Here is a 22,769-nt window from a genome sequence, read left to right on the forward strand (position 1 = left end):
ATCTGTATAAACTTGGAAATATCTACACCGCTATCTCTGTAAAAGTGGAAATATCTACACCACTTTCTGTATAAACGTGGAAATATCTACACCGCTATGTGTATAAACGTGGAAATATCTACACTGCTATGTGTATAAACGTGGAAATATCTACATCGCTATCTCTATAAACGTGGAAATATCTACACTGCAATCTGTATAAATGTGGAAATATCTACACCGCTATCTCTATAAACATGAAAATGTTTACACCGCTATCTGTATAAACATGGAAATATTTACAACGGCATCTCTATAAACATGGCAATATTTACACCCGTATCTCTATAAACATGGAAATATCTACAACGCTATCTCTGTAAGCATGGAAATATTTACACCACTATCTCTATAAACATGGAAATATCTACACTGCTGTCTGTATAAAGGTAGAAATATCTGCACCGCTATCTGTATAAACATGGAAATATCTACACTGCTGTCTCCATAAACATGGAAATATCTACACCGCTATCTGTATAAACATGGAAATATCTACACCGCTATCTCTATGAACATGAAAATATTTACACCGATATCTGTAAAAACATGGAAATATTTACACCGCTATCACTACAAACATGGAAATATATACACCGCTATCTCTATAAACATGGAAATATCTACATCGCTATATCTATAAACATGGAAATATCTACAACGCTATCTTTATAAACTTGAAAATATTTACACCGCTATCTGTATAAACATGGAAATATTTACACCGCTATCTCTACAAACATGGAAATATATACACCGCTATCTCTATAAACATGCAAATATCTACATCGCTATCTCTATAAACATGGAAATATCTACAACGCTATCTCTTAAACATGGAAATATCTACACAACTGTCTGTATAAACATGAAAATATCTACACCGCTATCTCTATAAACATAGAAATATCTACACCGCAGTCTGTATAAACATGGAAATATCTACACCACTATCTCTATAAACATGCTAATATCTACACTGCTGTCTCTATAAACATGGAAATATCTACACCACTATCTCTATAAACATGAAAATATTTACACTGCTATCTGCAAAAACGTGGAAATATTTACACCGCTATCTCTATAAACATGGAAATATTTACACCTATATGTCTATAAACAGAAATATCTACACCGCTATCTCTATAAACATGGAAATATTTACACCTATATCTCTATAAACATAGAAATATCTACATCGCTATCTCTAAAAATATGGAAATAACTACACCGCTGTCTGTATAAACATGAAAATATCTACACCGCTATCTCTGTAAACATAGAAATATGTACACCGCTGTCTGTATAAACATGGAAATATCTATGCAGCTATCTGTATAAACATGGAAATATCTACACCGCTGACTGTATAAACATGGAAATAACTACACCGCTATCTGTTTAAACATGGAAATATCTACACCGCTATCACTATAACCATGGAAATAACTACACCGGTATATCTGTAAACATGGAAATATCTACACCGCAACCTCTATAAACGTGGAAATATCTACAACGCTGCCTCTATAATCATGGAAATACCTTCACCGTTATCTGCATAACCGAGGAAATATCTACAACGCTAACTCTATAAGCATGGAAATATCTACACCACTATCTGTATAAACATGGAAATATCTTGATCGCTGTCTGCATGAACATGGAAACGTCTACACCGCTATCTGAATAAACAGGGAAATATCTACACCGCTGTCTCCATAAACATGGAAATATCTACATCGCTATCTGTATAAACATGGAAATATCTAAACCTCTGTATCTATAAACATATAAATATCTACAACGCTATCTCTATAAACATGCAAATATCTACACCGCTGTCTCTATAAACATGTAGATATCTACACCGCTATCCCTATAAACATGCAAATATCTACCCTGCTGTCTCTATAAACATGGAAATATCTACTCCGCTATCTCTATAAACGTGGAAATCTCAACACCGGTGTCTCTGTAAACATGGAATTATCTACACCGCTATCTCTGTAAATGTGGAAATATCTACACCGCTATCTTTATAAATGTGAAAATATCTACACCGCTATCAGTATAAACGTGGAAATATCAACACCGCTATCAGTATAAATGTGGAAATACCTACACCGCTATCTCTGTAAAAGTGGAAATATCTACACCGGTATCTATAAAAACGTTGAAATATCTACACTGCCATCTGTATAAACGTGGAAATATCTACACCGCTATCTCTGTAAACGTGGAAATATCTACACCATTTTCTGTATAAACGTGGAAATATCTACACCGCTATCTCTATAAATGTGGAAATATCCACACCGATGTCTCTTTAAAGATGTAGATATCTCCATCGCTATCTCTATAAACGTGGAATAATCAACAGTGCTGTCTCTATGAACATGGAAATATCTACACCGCTATCTCTATAAAGTGGATATATCTTCACCGCTGTCTCTACAAACGTGGAAATACCTACACCATTATCTGTATAAACGTGGAAATATCTACACCGCTATCTTTGTAAACGTGGAAATATCTACACCACTTTCTGTATAAATGTGGAAATATCTACACCGTTATCTCTATAAACGTGGAAATGTCTCCACCGCTGTCTCCATAAACATGGAGATATCTACATCACTATCTCTATAAACGTGGAAATATCTACACTGCTGTCTCTATAAACATGGAAATAACTACACCAGTATCCCGATAAATGTGGATATATCTACACCGCTGTCTCTACAAACGTGGAAATATCTACACCACTATCTGTATAAACGTGGAAATATCTACACCAATATCTGTAAAAAGGTCGAAATATCTACAACGCTATGTCTACACACGTGGAAATATGTACATCGATATCTGTATGAACGTGGAAATATCTACACCGCTATGTGTATAAACGGGGAAGTATCTAAACCCCTATGTGTATAAACGTGGAAATATCTACATCGCTATCTCTATAAACGTGGAAATACCTACACTGCTATCTGTATAAACATGGAAATATCTACACCGCTATCTCTATAAACATGCAAATTTCTACACCGCTGTCTCTATAAACATGGAGATATCTATACCGCTATCCATATAAACATGAAAATATCTACCCTGCTGTCTCTATAAACATGGAAATATCTACACTGTTATCACTATAATCGTGGAAATATCTACACCAGTGTCTCTGTAAACATGGAATTATCTACAGTGCTATCTCTGTAAACGTGGAAATATCTACACCGCTATCTCCATAAACTTGGAAATATCTACACCGCTATCAGTATAAACGTGGAAATATTAACAAAGCTATCTGTATAAACGTGGAAATACCTACACCGCTATCTCTATAAAAGTGGAAATATCTACACCGGTATCTATAAAAACGTGGAAATATCTACACCGCTATCTGTATAAACATGGAAATAGCTACACTGATATCTCTGTAAAGATGGAAATATCTTCACCAGTTACTGTATAAACGTGGAAATATCTAAACCGCTATCTCTATAAACGTGGCAATATCTACACCGATGTCTCTTTAAACATGTAGATATCTACATCGCTATCTCTATAAATGTGGAAATATCAACACTGCTGTCTCTATGAACATGGAAATATCTACACTGCAATGTCAATAAACGTGGAAATATGTTCAACGCTGTCTCCAGAAACGTGGAAATATCTACACCGGTATCTGTATAAACGTGGAAAAATCTACACCGCTATCTGTATAAACGTGGAAATATCTACACTGCTATGTGTATAAACGTGGAAATATCTACACCCCTATGTGTATAAACGTGGAAAAATCTACATCGCTATATCTATAAACGTGGAAATATCTACACTGCTATCTGTATAAACGTGGAAATATCTACACCACTATCTCTATAAACAGGGAAATATCTACACCACTATCTGTATAATCATGGAAATATCTACACTGCTAGCTCTATAAACATGGAAATATCTACACCGCGATCTGTATGAACATGGATATATCTACACAGTGATCTGTATAAGTATGGAAATATCTACACTATCATCTCTGTAGACATGGAAATATCTACACTGCCATCTGTATACACATGGAAATATCTACACAGCAATCTGTGTAAACACGGAATAGGTACACCGCTATCTCTATAAACATGGAAATATCTACACTGTCATCTGTATAAAGATGGAAATATCTACAACGCGAGCTGTATAAACATGGAAATATCTACACCGCTATCTGTATAAACATGGAAATACCAACACTGCTATCTGTATAAACATGGAAATATCTACACGACTATCTCTATAAATATGAAAATATCTACACCGCTATCTCTACAAACATAGAAATATCTACACCGCCATCTCTATAAACATGGAAATATCTACACCGCCATCTGCATACCATGGAAATAACTACACCGCCATCTGTATAAACATGGAAATATCTACACAGCCATCTGTAGAAAGAAGGAAATATCTACACCGCGATCTGTATAAACATGGATATTTCTGCACCGCTTCCAGTAGAAACATGGAAATATCTACACCACTATATGTATAAACATGGAAATATCTACACAGCTATCTGCGTAAAATTGGAAATAACTACACCGCTATCAGTGTAAAGATGGAAATATCTACACCGCAATCTTTGCAAAGATGGAAATATCTGCAGCGCTATCTGTGTGAACATGGAAATATCGACACTGCTATCTGTATAAACATGGAAATATATACACCGCCATCTCTATAAACATGGAAATATCTACACCGCCATCTATATAAACATGGAAATATCAACACCGCGATCAGTATAAATATGGAATTATCTAAACCACTACCTGTATAAACATGGACATATGTACACCGCTATCTGTATAAACATGGAAATATCTACACAACGATCTGCATAAACAAGGAAATATCTACACCGCTATCTGTATAAACTTGGAAATATCTACATCGCCATCTGTATTGACGTGGAAATAACTACACTGCTATCTGTATAAACATGGAAATATCTACATCGCTATCTGTATAAACATGGAAATATCTCCACCGCTATCTGTATAAACATGGAAATATCTACCCCGCTATCTGTATAAACATGGAAATATCTACAAAGCTATCTGTATAAACATGGAAATATCTACAATGCTATCTGGGTAAACATGGAAATATCTACACAGCTATCTGTGTAAAAATGGAAATATCTACACGGCAATCTGAACAACGATGAAAATATCTGCACTGCTATATGTGTAAACATAGAAATATCTAAACCGCCATCTGCATAAACATGGAATTATCTACGCCGCCATCTGAATAAATATGGAAATATCTACACCACCATCTGTATAAACATAAAAATATCTACACTGCCATCTGTAGAAAGATGGAGATATCTACACCGTGATCTGTAGAAACATGGAAATATCTACACCTCTACCTGTATAAACATGGAAATATCTACAATGCTATCTGTATAAATATGGAAATATCTACACCGCTATCTCTATAAACATGGAAATCACTACACCACTATCTGTATAAACATGGAAATATCTACATGGCTATCTCTATTAACATGGAAATATCTACACCGCCATCTGTGTAAACATGGAAATACCTACACAGTCATCTGTATAAACATGGAAATATCTACACCACTATCTGTATAAACATGGATATATCTACACTGCCATCTGTATAAGCATGGAAATATCTACACAGCCGTCTCTATAAACATGGAAATATCTACACCGCTATCTGCATAAACATGGAAATACCAACACAATCATCTGTAGAAACATGGAAATATCTCCACCAATATCTGTATAAACATGGTAGTAACTACACTGCCATCTGTATAAACATGGAAATATATACAGAGCCATCTCTATAAAGATGGAAATATCAACACCGCTATCTCTATAAACATGGAAATATCTACACCGCTATTTGTATAAACATGGAAATATCTACACCGCTATCTCTATAAACATGGAAATGCCTACACCGCCATCTCTATGAACATGGAATTATCTACACCGCTATCTCTATAAACATAGAAATATCTACGCCGCCATCTCTATAAACACGGAAATATCTACACCGCCATCTGCATAAACATGGAAATATCGACACCACCAAATGTATAAACATAGAAATATCTACACGGCCATATGTATAAACTTGGAAATATCAACACCACCATCTGTATAAACATAGAAATATCTACACGGCCATCTGTATAAACATAGAAATATCTACACTGCAACCTGTGTAAAAATGGAAATACCTACACCGCTATCTGTATAAACATGGAAATATCTACACCACGATCTGTATAAACATGGAAGTATCTGCACCGCTATCTGTGTAAACACGGAAATATCTACAACGCTATCTGTATAAACATGGAAATATCTACACCGCTATCTGTATAAATTTGGAAATATATACACCGCTATCTCTATAAACACGGAAATGTCTACACCGCTATCTGTATAAACATGGAAATACCTACATGGCTATCTGTATAAACATGGAAATATCTACACTGCTATCTGTATTAACATGGAAATATCTACACCGCCATCTGTATAAAAATTGAAATATCTACACGGCAAGCTGTATAAACATGGAAATGTCTACAACGCTATCTGTATAAACATGGAAATAACAACGCCGCTATCTGTATAAACGTGTAAATATCTACACCGCTATCTGTATAAACGTGGAAATATCTACACCACGATCTGTATAAACAAGGAAATATCTACACCACTATCTGTGTAAACATGGAAATATCTACACCGCTATCTCTATAAACCTGGAAATCTCTTCACCGCCATCTGTGTAAACATGGAAATACCTACACAGTCAAATGTATAAACATGGAAATATCTACACTGCGAGCTGTGTAAACATGGAAATATCTACACCGCTATCTGTATAAACATGGAAATACGAACACCGCTATCTGTAGAAACATGGAAATATCTACACCGCTATCTGCATAAACATGGAAATATCTACACCAATATCACTATAAACATGGAAATATCTACACCGCTATCTCTATAAACATGGAAACATCCACACCGCACTCTCTATAAACATGGAAATATCTACACCGCCATCTCTAAAAACATGAAAATATCTACACTGCCATCTCCATAAACATGGAACTATCTATACCGCCATCTGTATAAACATGGATATATCTACAACGCTGTCTGTATAAACATGGAAATATCTAGAATGCTATCTGTATAAACATGGAAATATCTACACCATGATCTGTAGAAACATGGAAATATCTACATCGCTATCTGTATAAACATGGAAATATCTACACCGCTATCTGTATAAACATGGAAATATCTACACCGCCCTCTGTATAAAGATGGAAATATCTACATCGCGAGCAGTATAAACATGGAAATATCTACGCCGCTATCTGTATAAACATGGAAATGCCAACACCGCTATCTGTATAAACATGGAAATATCTACACCGCTATCTGTATAAACATGGAAATATCTACACCGCTCTATCTATAAACATGGAAATACCTACACCACCATCTCTATGAACATGGAATTATCTACACCGCTATCTCTATAAACATAGAATTATCTACACCACCATCTCTATAAACATGGATATATCTACACCGCCATCTGCAGAAACATGGAAATATCTACACCACCATCTGTACTAACATAGAAATAACTACACGGCAATCTGTATAAACATAGAAATATCTACACTGCCACCTGTAGAAAGATGGAAATATCTACACCACGATCTGTATAAACATGTTAATATCTACATCGCTATCTGTATAAACATGGAATCTACACCTCTACCTGTGTAAAAATGGGAATATCTACACCGTGAGCTGTGTAAACATGGAAATATCTACGCCGCTATCTGTATAAACATCGAAATATCTACACCGCTATCTGTGTAAATATGAAATATTTACGCCGCTATTTCTGTTATCGTGGAAATGTCTATACCGCTACCTGCATAAACATGGAAATATCTACACCGCCATCTGTATAAACATGGAATTATCTACACCGCTATCTGTATAAACATGGAAATGTCTACACCGCTATCTCTATAAAGATGGAAATATCTTCACCGACATCTGTAAAAACATGGAAATACCTACACTGCCTTCTGTATACACATGGAAATATCTACACTGCCATCTGCATACACATGGAATTATCTACACAGCCATCAGTATAAACATGGAAAAATCTGCGCCGCTATCTCTATACACATGGAAATTGCTACACCGTTATCTCTATAAACATGTAAATATCTACATGGCAATCTCTATAAACATGGAAATAGCTACACCACCATCTCCATTAACAGGAAAATATCTACACCGCCATCTCCATAAACATGGAACTGTCTACACAGCCATCTCTGTAAACATGGAAATATCTACACTGCTATCCCTATAAACAGGGAAATATCTACATCGCCATCTGTATAAAGATGGAAATAAATACACCGTGAGCTGTATAAACATGGAAATATCTACACCAATATCTCTATAAACATGGAAATATCTACACCACAAACTGTATAAACATGGAAATATCTTTACCACCATCTCTATAAACATGGAAATATCTACACTGCCATCTGTATACACATGGGAATATCTACACAGCCATCAGTACAAACATGGAAATATTTGTACCGCTATCTCAATACACATAGAAATACCTGTACCGCTATCTCTATAAACATGGAAATAACTTCACCCCAGTCTCTATAAACATGGAAATATCTACACCGCCATCTGTACAAACATGGAAATATCTACACTGCCATCTGTATAAACATAGAAATATCTACACCGACATCAGTAGAAACATGGAAATATCTACACCGTGATCTGCATAAACATGGAAACATCTACACCGCGATCTGTATAAACATGGAAATATCTACAACTCCACCTCTAAAAACATCGAAATATCTACACCGCTATCTGTACAAATATGGAAATATCTAATCCGCTATCTCTATAAACATGGAAATGTCTACACAGCTATCTGTGTAAACATGGAAATATCTCCATGGCTATCTCTATAAACATGGAAGTATCTACACGGCCATCTGTATAAACATGGAAATACCTACACTGTCGTCTGTATAAACATGGAAATATATACACAACTATGTGTATAAACATGGAAATATCTCCACCGCTATCTCTATAAACATGGAAATATCTACAACGCTCTCTCTATAAACATGGAAATATCTACACAGACATCTGTATAAACATGGAAATATCTACACCTCCATCTGTAGAAACATGGAAATATCTACACTGCCATCTGTATACACATGGAAATATCTACATCACTATTTGTATAAACATGGAAATATCTACATCGCTATCTGTATAAACATGGAAATATCTACACCGCTAACTCTGTAAACATGGAAATATCTACACTGCTACCTCTATAAACATGGAAATGTCTACACCTCTATCTCTATAAACATGGAAATAACTACACCGCTATCTGTGTAAACCTGTTAATATGTACACTGCTATCTGTATAAACATGGAAATATCTACACTGCCATCTGTATTAAAATGGAAATACCTCCACCGCTATCTGTATAAACATGGAAATGTCTCCACCACTATCTGAATAAACATGGAAATATCTACACCGCTATCTGTATAAACATGGAAATATCTTCACAGCTATCTGTATAAACAAGGAAATATCTCCACTGCTATCTGTATAAACATGCAAATATCTACAACGCTATCTATGTAAACATGGAAATATCTACACAGCTATCTGTATAAACTTGGAAATATCTACCCCGCTATCTGTGTAAAGATGGAAATATCTACACCGCAATCTGTGCAAAGATGGAAATATCTACACCGTTATATCGATAGACATGGAAATATCTACACCGCTATCTGTATAAAAATGGAAATATCTACTCTGCTATCTCTATGAACATGGAAATATATACAACGCCATCTGTATACACAGGGAAATATCTACCCTGCCATCAGTATACACATGGAAATATCTACACAGGTATCAGTATAAACATGGAAACATCTGAACCGCTATCTCTATACACATGGAAATATCTACACCGCAATCTCTATAAAAATGGAAATATCTACACAGCCATCTCTATAACATGGAACTATCTAGACTGCCATCTATATAAACACGAAAATATCTACACCGCTATCTGTATAAACATGGAAATAACAACACCATTATCTGTATAAACATGGAAATATCTACACCGCCATCTCCATAAATATGGAAATAGCTACACTGACATCTGCATAAACATGGAAATATCTACACCGCCATCTGTATATACAGGGAAATATCTACACCTCTACCTGTATAAAAATGGAAATATCTACATCGCAATCTGTATAAATATGGAAATATCTACACCGCTATCTCTATAAACATGGAAATGTCTACACCGCTATATCTATAAACATAGAAATATGCACACTGCCATCTCTATAAACATGGAAATATCTACACCGCCACCTGCATAAACATGGAAATACTACATCGCCATCTGTAAAACATGGAAATATCTACTCAGTGATTTGTATAAAAATGGAAAATCTACACCTTCTTCTGTATAAAAATGGAAATATCTACACTGCCATCTGCATACACATGGAAATACCTACACAGCCATCTGTATAAACATGGAAATATCTACACCACTATCTCTGTAAACATGGAAATACCTACACCGCTATCTGTATAAACATGGAAATATCTACAGCGCTATCTGTATAAACATGGAAATATCTACACCGCTACCTGAATAAACATGGAAATATCTAAACCGCTATCTGTTTAAACTTGGAAATATCTTCACCGCTATCTGTATAAGGATTGAAATATCTACACCGCCATTTGTATAAACGTGGAAAAATCAGCATCGCCTTCTGTTTAAACATGGAAATATCTCCAACACTATCTGTATAAACCTGGAAATATCTGCACTGCCGTCTATATAAAGATGGAAATATCTACCCTGCGATACGTATAAACATTTAAATATCTACACCTCTACCTGTATAAACAAGGAAATATCTACACTGTTATCTGTATCAATATGGAAATATCTACACCGCTATCCCCATAAACATGGAAATGTCTACATCGCTATCTGTATAAAAATGGAAATATCTTCATGGCTATCTCTATAAACATGGAAATATCTACACCGCCATCTGTATAAACATGGAAATACCTACACAGTCATCTGTGTAAATCGGTAAATATCTACAGCGCCATCTGTAAAACATGGATATGCCTACACAGCCAACTGTATAAACATGGAAATATCTACACCTCTATATGTATAAACATGGAAATAACTACACCGCTATCCCTATAAACATGGAAATGTCAACACCGCTATCTGTATAATCATGGAAATATCTACTCCACTATCTGTATAAACATGGAAATATCTACACCGCTGTCACTATAAACATGGAAATACCTTCACCGCCATCTCTGTAAACATGGAAATATCTACACCGCCATCTCTATAAACGTGGAAATATCTCCACCGCCATCTCTATAAACTTGGAAATATCTACACCGCATCTGTGTAAACATGGAAATATCTACACCGCCATCTGTATAAACATGGAAATATCTACACAGCTGTCACTATAAACATGGAAATATCTACACCGCTATATGTATAAACATGGAAATAACTACACCGCTTTCCCTATAAACATGGAAATGTCAACAACGCTATCTGTATAATCATGGAAATATCTAGTCTGCAATCTGTATAAACATGGAAATATCTACAAAGCTGTCACTATAAACATGGAAATACCTTCACCGCCATCTCTGTAAACATGGAAATATCTACACCGCCATCTCTATAAACGTGGAAATATCTCCACCGCCATCTCTATAAACTTGGAAATATCTACACCGCCATCTGTGTAAACATGGAAATATCTACACCGCCATCTGTATAAACATGGAAATATCTACACAGCCATATGTAGAAAGATGGAAATATCTACACTGCGATTTGCATAAACATGGAAATACCTACTCCGCTATCTGTATAAACATGGAAATATCTACAACGTCATCTGTATATACATGGAAATATCTACACCATGATCTCAATAAACATGGAAATATATAGAGCGCTCTCTGTATAAAGATGGAAACATCTACACCGCTATCTCTATAAACATGGAAAGACCTGCACCGTTATCTCTGTAAACATGGAAATATCTACATCGCTATTTGTATAAACATGGAAATATCTACAGAGTCATCTGCATAAACATGGAAATATCTCCACTGCCATCTGTATAAACATGGAAATACCTGCACAGCCATCTGTATATACATGAAAATATCTACACCGCTATCTATAGAAACATGGAAATATCTACACCGCTATCTCTATTAACATGGAAATATCTACACCGCTATGTGTATAAACATGGACATAACTCCACGGCTATCTGTATAAACATAGAAATATCTACACCGCTATGTGTATAAACATTGAAATATGTCCACTGTAATCTGTATGAACATAGAAATATCTAAACCGCTATCTGAATAAACATGGAAATATCTACACCGCCGTCTCTACAAACATGGAAATATCTACACAGTCATCTGTATAAACATGGAAATATGTACACTGCCATCTGTATAAACATGGAAATACCTACACAGCCCTCTGTATAAACATGGAAATATCTGCACAACCATCTGTATATACATGGAAATATCTACACCGCTATCTGTATAAACATGGAAATAACTACACCGCTATCTGTAAACATGGAAATATCTACACTGCTATCTCTATAAACATGGAAATATATACACCGCTATCTGTGTAAACATGAAATCATCTCAAAAGCTATCTCTATAAACATTGAAATATCGACACTGCCATCTGTAGAAAGATGGAAATATCTACACCGCGATCTGCATAAACATGGAAATATCTACACCGCTATCTGTATATACATGGAAATATCAACAATGTTATCTGTATAAACATGTAAATATCTACACCACGATCTGTATAATCATGGAAATATATACAGCGCTCTCTGTATAAAGATGGAAATATCTACACCGCTATCTGTATAAACATGGAAATATCTACACCGCTATCTGTATAAATATGAAATATTTACACCGCTATTTCTATAAACATGGAAATATCTATACCGCTATCTGCATAAACATGGAAATATCTACACCGCCATCTGTATAAACATGGAAATATCTACACCGCTATCTGTATAAACATGGAAATACCTACACCGCTATCTCTATAAACATGGAAATACCTTCACCGACATCTGTAAAAACATGGAAATATGTTCACAGTCAGCTGTATAAACATGGAAATATCTACACAACCATCTGTATAAACACGGAAATACCTACACTGCCTTCTGTATACACATGGAAATATCTACGCAACCAACTGTATAAACATGGAAATATCTACACCGCTATCTCTAAAAACATGGAAATACCTACACCGCTATCTGTATAAACATAGAAAAATCTACAACGCTATCTCTATAAACATGCAAATATCTACACCGCCATATCTACAAACATGAATATACCTACACTGCCATCTCCATAAACATGGAAATATCTACACCGCCATCTGTATAAACATGGAAATATCTACACCCCTATCTGTATAAACATGGAAATACCTACACTGCTATCTGTATAAACATGGAAATTTCTTCACAGACATCCGTAAAAACATGGAAATATGTACACAGTCAGCTGTATAAACATGGAAATATCTACACCACCATCTGTATAAACACGGAAATACCTACACTGCCTTCTGTATACACATGGAAATATCTACGCAACCAACTGTATAAACATGGAAATATCTACACCGCTATCTCTAAAAACATGGAAATACCTACACCGCTATCTGTATGAACATAGAAAAATCTACAACGCTATCTCTATAAACATGGAAATATCTACACCGCCATGTCTATAAACATGAATATACCTACACTGCCATCTCCATAAACATGGAAATATCTACACCGCCATCTGTATAAGCATGGAAACAACTACGCAGCTGTCTGTCTAAATACATAAATATCTATATGGCGAGCTGTATAAACATGGAAATATCTACACCGCTATCTCTATAAACATGGAAATATCTACACCTCTATCTCTATAAACATGGAAATATCTAAACCGCCACCTGCATAAACATTGAAATGCCGACACAGTCATCTGTATAAACATGGAAATATCTACACCGCCATCTGTATAAACATGGAAATATCTACACCACATTTTGTATAAACATGCAAATATCTACACTGCCATCTGTAGAAATTGAGAAATATCTGCACCGCGATATGTATAAACATGGAAATATCTACACCGGTCTCAGTATAAACGTGGAAATATCTACACCGCTATCTGTATAAACAAGGAAATATCTACACCGTTATCTGTATAAATTTTGAAATTTCTACACCGCTATCTCTATAAACATAGAAATATCTATAATGCTTTCTGCATAAACATGGAAATATCTACACCACGATCTGCATAAACATGGAAATATCTACACCGCTACCTGTATAAACATGGAAATATCTACACCGCTATCTATATAAACATGGATATATCTACACCGCCACCTGCATAAACATGGAAATGCTGACACAGTCATCAGTATAAACATGGAAATATCTACACCACCATCTTTATAAATGTGGAAATATCTACACCACCATTTGTATGAACATGGAAATATCTACACAGCCATCTGTATAAACATGGAAATATCTACACCGCTATCTGTATAAACATGGAAATAACTACACCACTATCTGTATAAACATGGAAAAATCTACACCGCTATCTGTATAAACATGGAACTATGAACAACGTTATCTCTGTAAACATGGACATATCTACACAATGATCTGTATATAGATGGAAATATGTACAGCACTCTCTGTATAAAGATCAAAATATCTACACCGCTATCTGTATAAACATGGAAATATCTACACCGCTATCTCTATAAACATGGAAATATCTACACCGCTATCCCTATAAACATGGAAATATCAACCACGCTATCTCTATAAACATGGAAATATCTACAACGCCATCTTTATAAACATAGAAATACCTACACTGCCATCTGTAGAAAGATGGAAATATCTACACCGCGAGCTGTATAAACATGGAAATATCTACACCACTATCTATATAAACATGGAAACACCAACACCACTATCTCAATAAACATGGAAATGTCTACACCGCTATCAGTATAAACATGGAAATATCTATATCGCTATCTCTATAAACATGGAAATATCTACACCGCTATCTCTATAAACATGGAAATATAAACACTGTCATCTCTAGGAACATGGAGATAACTACACCGCCATCTACATAAACAAGGAGATATGTACACCGCCATGTTTATAAACATTTATATATCTATACCACCATCTGTATATACATGCAAATGTCTACACTGTCATCTGTAGAGAGAAATATCTACACCGCGATCTGTATAAACATGCAAATAAGTACACCTCTAGCTGTATAAACATGGAAATACCTACAAAGCCATCTGTATAAACATGGAAATAGGTACACCATGATCTGTATAACCATGGAAATATCTACACTGCTATCTGTATAAAGATGGAAATATCTACACCATTATCTGTATAAACATGGAAATATCTACACCGCTCTCTGTATATTTGTGGAAATATTTACATCGCTATATCTATGAACATGGAAACATCTACACCGCTATCTGTATAAACATGGAATTATCTACATCGCTATCTCTAAAAACGTGGAAATATCTACACCGCCATCTGTATAAACGTGGAAATATCTACAACGCTATCTCTATAAACTTGGAAATATCTACACCGCTATCTCTATAAACATGGAAATATCTACACCGCTATCCCTATAAACATGGAAATATCAACCACGCTATCTCTATAAACATGAAAATATCTACATCGCTATTTCTATAAACATGAAAATATCTACACTGCCATCTCCATAAAGATGGAATTATATACACATCCATCTGTATAAACATGGAAATATCTACAACGGTATCTGTATAAACATTGAAATAACTACACCGCTATCCCTATGAACATGGAAATATCAACAATGACGTCTGTATAAACATGGAAATATCTACACCGCTATCTGTATAAACATGGAAATATGTACAACGCTATCTGTATATAAAAGGAAATATCTACACCATGATCTGTATAAACATGGAAATATCTACACCGCTGTCTGTATAAAGATGGAAATATCTACACCGCGACCTGAATAAACATGGAAATGTCTACACCGCTATCTGTATAAATATGGAAATATCTGCACCAATATCGGTATAAACATGGAAATATCTACAACGTTATTTGTATAAACATGGAAATATCTACACCGCTATCTCTATAAACATGGAAATATATACACCACCATCTCTATAAGCCTGGAAATATCTACACCACCATATACATAAACAAGGAAATATCTACTCTGCCATCTGTATAAACATGGAAATATGTACACTGCGATCTGCATAAACATGGAAATATCTACACGCTATCTGTATAAACAAGGAAATATCTACACCGCTATCTGTATAAACATGGAAGTATCTAAACCACCGTCTGTATAAACTTGGAAATATCTACACAGGAATCAGTATAAACATGGAAACATCTGCACCACTATCTCTATACACATGGAAATACCTACACCGCTATCTCTATAAACATGGAAATATCTACACCGCAGTCTCTATAAAAATGGAAATATCTACACCGCCATCTCTATAAACGTGGAACTATCTACACCACTATCTGTATAAACATGGAAATAGCCACACCGCTGTCTGTATAAACATGGAAATATCTACACCGCCATCTGTAAAAACATGGAAATATCTACACTGTCATCTGTATAAACATGGAAATATCTACACCTCCGTCAGTATAAAGATGGAAATATCTACACAGCTAACTGTGTAGACATCTAAATATCTACACCGCTATCTGTATAAACATGGAAATATCTGCACTGCCATCTCTATAAAGATGGAAACAACTACACCGCGAGCTGTATAAACATGGAAATATCAACACCGCTATTTGTGTAAACATGGAAATACCAACACCATTATCTGTATAAACATGGAAATATCTACACCGCCATCTCTATAAATATGGAAATAGCTACACCGCCATCTCCATAAACATGGAAATATCTACACCGCCATATGTATAAACATAGAAATATCTACAATACCATCTGTAGAGATATGGAAATATCTACACCGTGATCTGTATAAACATGGAAATATCTACACCTCTACCTGAATAAACATGGGAATATCTACACCGCTATCTGTATAAATATGGAAATATCTACACCGCTATCTATATAAACATGGAAATGTCTACACCGCTATCTCTATAAACATGGAAATATCTACATGGCTATATCTATAAACATGGAAATATCTACACCGCCGTCTGTATAAGCATGGAAATAGCTACAAAGTCATCTGTATAAACATGGAAATATCTACACGACTATCTGTATAAATATGGAAATATCTACACTGCCATCTGTATAAACATGGAAGTATCTACGTAGCCATCTCTATAAACATGGAAATATCTACAGCGCTATCTGTATAAACATGGAAATAGCCACACCGCTATCAGTATAAACATGGAAATATCTACACTGCCATCTGTATAAACATGGAAATATCTACTCAGCAACCTATATGAACATGGAAATATCGACACCGCTATCTCTATCAACATGGAAATACCTACACCGCTATCAGTATAAACATGCAAATACCTACAGCGCTATCTGTATAAACATGGATATATCTACACCGTTATCTGTATAAACATGGAAATATCTACACCGCTATCTGTATAAACTTGGAAATATCTTCAACGCTATCTGTATAAACATGGATATATCTACACCGCCATTTTTATAAACGTGGAAATATCTACATCGCCATCTGTATAAGCACGGAAATATCTCCACCACTATCTGTATATACATGGAAATATCTGCACTGCCATCTGTATAAAGATGGAAATATCTACATAGTGTTACGTATAAACATGTAAATATCTACACCTCTACCTGTATAAACATGGAAATATCTACTACGCTATCTGTATCAATATGGAAATATCTACACCGCTATCTCCATAAACATGGAAATGTCTTCATCGCTATCTGTTTAAGCATGGAAATATCTACATGGCTATCTCTATAAACATGGAAATAACTACACCGCCATCAGTATAAACATGGAAATACCTACACAGTCATCTGTATAAACATGGAAATATCTACACCACTATCTCTATAAACATGGAAATAACTACACTGCCATCTGTATAAACATGGAAATATCTTCACAGTCATCTCTGTAAACATGGAAATATCAACACAGCTATCTGTATATACATGGAAATAGCTACACCGCTATCTGTATAAACATGTAAATATCTTCACCACCATCTGTATAAACATGGAAATATCTACACCGCTATGTGTATATACTTGTTAATATCTACAACATTATCTGTGTAAACATGTAAATATCTACAACGCAAACTGGGCAAAGATGGAAATATCTACACCGCAATCTGTGCAAAGATGGAAATCTCTACACAGCTATCGGTGTAAACATGGTAATATCTACACCGCTATCTGTATAAACAAGGGAATATCTACACCAATATCTGTATAAAAATGGAAATATCTACACCGCCATCTTTATAAACATGGAAATACCTACACCGCCATCTGAATAAACATAGAAATACCTTCATCGCTATCTGTATAAATATGGAAATATCTACACATCTATCTCTAGAAACATGGAAATGACTGCACCGATATCTGTATAAACATGCAAATATCTCCACCGCTCTCTGTATAAACATGGAAACATTTACAACGCTATCTGTACAAACGTGGAAATATCTACACCATTATCTGTATGAACCTGGAAATATCTACAATGCTATCTGTGTAAACATGGAAATATCTACACAGCTATCTGTGTAAACATGAAAATATCTACACCACTAGCTTTGTAAGGATGGAAATAACTACACCGCAATCTCTGCAAATATGGAAATATCTACACCGCTATCTCTATAAACATGGAAATAACTGCACCGCTATCTGTATAAACATGGAAATATCTAAAACGCTATCTCTATAAACATGGTAATATCTACACCGCCATCTGTATAAACATGGAAATATCTACACTGCTATCTGTATAAACTTGGAAATATCAACATCGCTATCTGTGTAAACATGGAAATAACTCCACCGCTATCTTTATAAACATAGAAACATCTACATCGCTATCTGTATAAACATGCAAATATCTACAATGCTTTCTGTGTAAACATGGAAATATCTACACCGCTTCCTGTGCAAATATGGAAATATCTCCACTGCTATCTCTATAAACACGGAAATACCTGCAACACTATCTGTATAAACATGGAAATATCTACACCGCTATCTCTATAAACATGGAAATATCTACATCGCCATCTGTATAAACATGGAAATATCTACACAGTCATCTGTATAGACATGGAAATACCTACACCACCATCTCTTTAATCATGGAAATATCTGCACTGCCATCTGTATACCCATGGAAATATCTACACAGCCATCAGTATAAACATGGAAACATGAGCACCGCTATCTCTATACACATAGAAATACCTACACCGCTATCTCTATAAACATGGAAATATCTACACTGCCATCTCCATAAACCTGGAACTATCTACACTGCCATCTGTGTAAACATGGAAATATCTACACCGCTATCTGTATAAAGATGGAAATATGTACTCTCCCATTTGTATAAAGACGGAAATAACTACACCGCGAACTGTATAAACATGGAAATATCTACACCGCTATCTGTATAAACATGGAAATACCAACACCGCTATCTGCATAAACCTGTAAATATCTACACTGCCATCTGTATAAACATGGAAATATCTACACCACTATCTATATAAACATGGAAATACCAACACCGCCATCTCTATACACATGGAATTATCTACACTGCTATCTCTATAAACCTAGAAATATCTACACCGCCATCTCTATAAACATGGAAATGTCTAAAACTCCATCTACATAAACATGGAAATATCTACACCGCCATGTGTAAAAACATGGAAATATCTACACTGCCATCTGTATAAACATAGAAATATCTACACTGCCATCTGCAGAAAGAAGGAAATAGCTACACCGTGATTTGTATAAACATTGAAGTATCTACACTGCCATCTGTATAAAGATGGAAATATCTACACCGTGAACTGTATAAACATGGAAATATCTACACCGCTATCAGTATAAACATGGAAATAGCAACACCGCTATCTGTATCAACATGGAATTAACTACACCGCTATCTGTATAAACATGTAAATATCTACACCACTATCTCTATAAACATGGAAATACCTACACTGCCATCTCTATAAACATGGAAATATGTACACCGCTACCTGTGCAAATATATAAATATCTCCACCGCTATCTCTATGAACATGGAAATATCTGCACCACTATCTGTATCAACATGGAAATATCTACACCGCTGTCTCTATAAACATGGAAATATCTACACCACCATCTGTATGAACATGGAAATATCTACAGAGTCATCTGTATTTACATGGAAATATCTACACCACCATCTCTTTAAACTTGGAAATATCTACACTGCCATCTGTATATACATGGAAATATCTACACAGGTATCAGTATAAACATGGAAACATCAGCACCGCTATCTCTATACACATGGAAATACCTATACCGCTATCTCTATAAACACAGAAATATCAACACTGCCATCTGCATAAACCTGGAACTATCTACACTGCCACCTGTGTAAACATGGAATTATCTACACCGCTATCTGTATAAACATGGACATATCTACACTGCCATCTGTATATACATGGAAATATCTACATCACTATTTGTATAAACATGGAAATATCTACACCGCTATCTGTATATACATGGAAATACCAAGACCGCTATCTGTATAAACATGGAAATACCTTCACCGCCATCTGTATAAACATGGAAATATCTACACCAATATCTCTATAAACATGGAAACACCTACACCGCCATCTCTATACACATGGAATTATCTACACTGCTATCTCCATAAACCTAGAAATATCTACACTGACATCTCTATAAACATGGAAATAACTACAAAGCCATCTGCATAAACATGGAAATATCTACACCGCCATCTGTATAAACATGGAAATATCTACACCTCTACCTGTATAAACATAGAAACATCTACAACGCTATCTGTATAAATATGGAAATATCTACACCGCTCTCTCTATAAACATGGAAATGTCTACACCGCTATCTATATAAATAAGGAAATATCTACATGGCTATCTCTATAAACATGGAAATATCTACACCGCCATCTGTATAAATATGGAAATACCTACACAGTCGTCTGTATAAACATTGAAATATCTACACCACTATCTATATAAACATGGAAATATCTACACTGCCATCTGTATAAACCTGGAGATATCTACACAAGCATCTCTATAAACATGGAAATATCTACACCGCTATCTCTATAAACTTGGAAATAGCCACACCGCTATCTGTATAAACCTGGAAATATCTACACCTCCATCTTGGTAAACATGGAAATATCTACCCTGCCAACTGTATTCACATGGAAATATCTACATCGCTATCTGTCTAAGCATGGAAATATCTACATCGCTATCATGTAAACATAGAAATATCCCCACCGCTATCTGTATAAACATTGAAAAATCTACACCGCGATGTGAATAAATATGTAAATATGTGCACCGCTATCTCTGTAAACATGGAAATACCTACACCGCTATCTGTATAAACATGGAAATAACTACACCGCTATCTGTATAAACATGGAAATATCTACAGCGCAGTCTCTATAAACTTGGAAATATTCACACCGCTATCTGTATAAAATTCTACGCCGCAATCTGTGCAAATATGGGAATATCTACACCGCTATCTCAATAAACACGGAAATATCTGCACCGCTATCTGTATAAACATGGAAATATCTACACCGCTATCTGTATAAACATGGAAATACCTACACTGCCATCTGTATAAACATGGAAATATCTACACAGTCTTCTGCATAAACATGGAAATATCTACACCACCATCTCTATAAACAAGGAAATGTCTACACCACCATCTCTATAAACATAGAAATATCTACACTGACATCTGTATTCACATGGAAATATCTACACAGCCATCAGTATAAACATGGAAACACCTGCACCGCTATCTCTATACACATGGAAATATCTACACCGCAATCTCTTTTAAAATGGAAATATCTACTCCGCCATCTCTAAAATCATGAAAATATCTACACCGCCATCTCCATAGACATGGAA

The sequence above is a fragment of the Pan paniscus genome, chromosome 14, assembly GCF_029289425.2.
Source record: "Pan paniscus chromosome 14, NHGRI_mPanPan1-v2.0_pri, whole genome shotgun sequence".
Classification (NCBI taxonomy): domain Eukaryota; kingdom Metazoa; phylum Chordata; class Mammalia; order Primates; family Hominidae; genus Pan; species Pan paniscus.